Source organism: Otolemur garnettii, unplaced genomic scaffold (genome assembly GCF_000181295.1).
Source record: "Otolemur garnettii isolate 467f Iridium unplaced genomic scaffold, OtoGar3 scaffold00009, whole genome shotgun sequence".
NCBI lineage: Eukaryota > Metazoa > Chordata > Mammalia > Primates > Galagidae > Otolemur > Otolemur garnettii.
Genome location: NW_003852404.1, coordinates 34,817,947 through 34,820,315, shown reverse-complemented (window position 1 = coordinate 34,820,315; position 2,369 = coordinate 34,817,947). Strand labels below are relative to the sequence as shown.

The window sequence follows — 2,369 nt, the reverse complement described above, 5'->3', positions numbered from 1 at the left end:
AGAAATTTAAAAGGCATCATTGAAAACATCAGAATAATGGGTGGAAGTTGAATAGCCAATATAAAAGGTGTGATTTTGCAAATATGTATGCTAGTAGGCTGGGTGAATTATATGTTTGGAGATAAACTAAGCCTTAGTTCCTGAAATCTTTATCTTTATTGTTTATGCTACTAAGTAATTTACTCTTCCAGATCATTATAATAGAAGGTTTTGAGAATTCTATGACAATAATGTTTGATTTTCCAAAAAGTCACTTGCCAATTATCTTATCATTTCCCTCCGAGTATGTTTCTCTTATGAAAAATTCTTATTTTATCTGATTACTATTCTATGATATTTGAAATAGACTAAGGGGAAAACAGTTACCGAAGTGTGAGGGTTATACTTCAGATTCTATGCTTTATTCCTTTTTCTTTCTACGTTATTGCACAAAGAATTTCAAATGTTCTAAAATGTTAAATTTACATAGGTATCCTGAGAAATTTTAAAACTTCTGAACGCAAATGTTTACTGAGTTTTATTATTATTTAGCTCTAAATTCCAGGAATTTATTTATTTATTTATTCAATGTAAAAAGTTTTAAGAAGATGACCACATAAAAAAATTGTGCACGGCACTGCACACATGAAAACAAGTGTATGACTTCAGTTGTGACAATGGTTGGGAAAAATTAGGAGAAGGAGAAAGATAAGGGACAAAGACAATTTATGTGGGAAAAAGAAAAGATCACAGCTATGCTAATTACGTATACTACTAGAAATTATCTCATTGTATATTGCAAAGCAGAATGATTTTTATTTTGAAAACCTGAGATCCATCTCAAGATTCAGATATTTTGTCTTTTAAATAATATCAAAATTGTTCTGCATAATTTCACATTATTTAACTCAACACAACAGGATAATATAATTCAGATAACATATTTTTAAAATTATTATTCTTGAATTTAAAATTGCTTTTAACTAGCCACTTGTATTACTGTGTGTCTTTACTTTTCTTTTTTTTTTTTAAACTATGGAACACTTCACGAATTTGCGCAGGGGCCATGCTAATTTTCTCTGTATGGTTTAGTATACGTGCTGCCGAAGCAAGCACAAGTGCATATTTACTTTTTTAAAAAAAGAAAATAACATATCTGGCTTATCCTTTGTTTTTCTTCTAGCTATAACTAGGGTGATATATGACAGATTTGAATTATCATTTCCATATCATTATTATAACTTAGTCTTCAAAACATATTAGTTAAGACATGTCAATAAGCCAAGATTGTTTATAGATAGTACCCAAGACGGAGGGGAAAATAGCTAAAAATTCTAAGTAATAATCAGAAGGCTCAATCAATCAAATGAGAAATGAATGCAGTCAAAGGTGATAGCGATTGCCTTATTGGAGACAGTTTTTAATTGATGACTTTTGAACACGTATTAAGGTTCTAATAAAAGGGTTGCCATAACATTTTAAATTTAGTAAACAGACTTAATTATGTTACATGACTGACTTTTGTTGAGGTAACAAATCAGCAGTATTATTTTACCAATGATACTACTTAACAGTGTTGGACAGCAAGGAGAAAGAGATTATGTTACCAAGACAGTGTAGTAAGGATCTGAATTCCCTTTAAAAACAAACTGGGTGGTGCCTGTGGCTCCAAAGGGTAGTGTGCTGGCTCCATATGCCAGAGGTGGCAGTTCAAACCCAGCCCTAAATAAATAAATAAATAAATAAATAATAAAAACAGACTGAGGTGGCAAAAAAATGGCAGTCCCTTCCCTGCTTCTCCCTCAATTATGTGGAATAGCCAGAGAAAAAGACTTTGTTCCAATTATCATTTTTGGAGGCCTTCCCTGCACCTTTTGGTGTCTGAAATTTCCATGGATCTCCTCAAGACTGTAACAACTTATTAATTCTAAAATTGTGCATTCTTTCAACTGAGCTTTATAAAACTAAAATGTTTTATGAAGATACTTTAACTCAAATTATTAAATTAAAATGTGTTTTATCAATAAAAGGTACAACCTTTTTCTCATTTTATTTCTGTGAAATTGGAATCATTTTTATTATTGACAGCAATTTAACATGTTAAATTAAACTAGCAATTCATTTATTTTTCTTTGGTATAAGTTGTAAAGTCCCCTTTTTGTTTCCAATTGAGCTTATGTAGGTCTTTTCTCTTCCATATCTGCTTAATCCAGTTAAACATATATTGGTATTTTTTACCTTTTCAAAGGAACACCTTTTATTCATTGGTCCTTTGTGTCTTTTTCTTTCGTTTCACTTTCTTTTAGCCATGCTTTGAGTTTTGTTATTTCTTTCTTTTTGCTAGCTTTGTGTTTGGTTTCTTCTTTTTCTAGTTCTGTAAGGTGTGACAT

At 30.7% G+C, this 2,369-nt stretch overlaps 1 pseudogene; it reads right to left on the bottom strand.

Moving 5' to 3' along the window:
• Nucleotides 1–1,008: 1,008 nt before the first annotated feature.
• LOC111723277 lies at nucleotides 1,009–1,095 on the bottom strand (annotated as a pseudogene).
• Between the last annotated feature and the right edge of the window lie 1,274 nt (nucleotides 1,096–2,369).